The sequence below is a fragment of the Pollicipes pollicipes genome, unplaced genomic scaffold (assembly GCF_011947565.3).
Source record: "Pollicipes pollicipes isolate AB1234 unplaced genomic scaffold, Ppol_2.1 Scaffold_6052;HRSCAF=7182_pilon_pilon_pilon, whole genome shotgun sequence".
Classification (NCBI taxonomy): Eukaryota; Metazoa; Arthropoda; class Thecostraca; order Pollicipedomorpha; family Pollicipedidae; genus Pollicipes; species Pollicipes pollicipes.
Genome location: NW_023596805.1, coordinates 14845067 through 14845642, shown reverse-complemented (window position 1 = coordinate 14845642; position 576 = coordinate 14845067).

The window sequence follows — 576 nt, the reverse complement described above, 5'->3', positions numbered from 1 at the left end:
GTCGCGCGGTGGCGTCACAGGCCTATGGCACTTCAGTTGCACGTGGAGACGAGCTGCCATCCAACATTGAGCGGACGGCCCAGCGGCGCGACGGCTCATCCGAGAACGCTCCTGCCGGCAGAGGGCGGCGGTTAGCGGCGGACGATGACGGTGGGGGCTAGGGAGGAATCGCGTCAGAGAACGCTCCTGCCGGCAGAGGGCGGCGGCTAGCGGCGGACGATGAGGATGGGGGCTAGGGAGGAGTCTCGTCAGAGAACGCTCCTGCCGGCGAAGGGCGACAGTCAGGTGAGCTGACAGAGGGACAAAGTCACACAGAGCGCGTCAACAGACCACGCACAGGGAGCGTGTCAAGGTCACAGACCAGGAGGTGATGTGAGGCGAAGCATTTGCAGAGAGGTGCGAGACGAAAAGATGCATCGAACAGCAGGATATACCATACTGGAATGGCGCAGATCAGCACACCAAATAAATCAAATAACGAAACAGCGCGGCCGAACAGCGTCCAGAAACAAAGCGGTATGACACTGCGGCATACGGCGCAAAGCTCAAATGCATGGTAAGGTAAAACTTATTTGG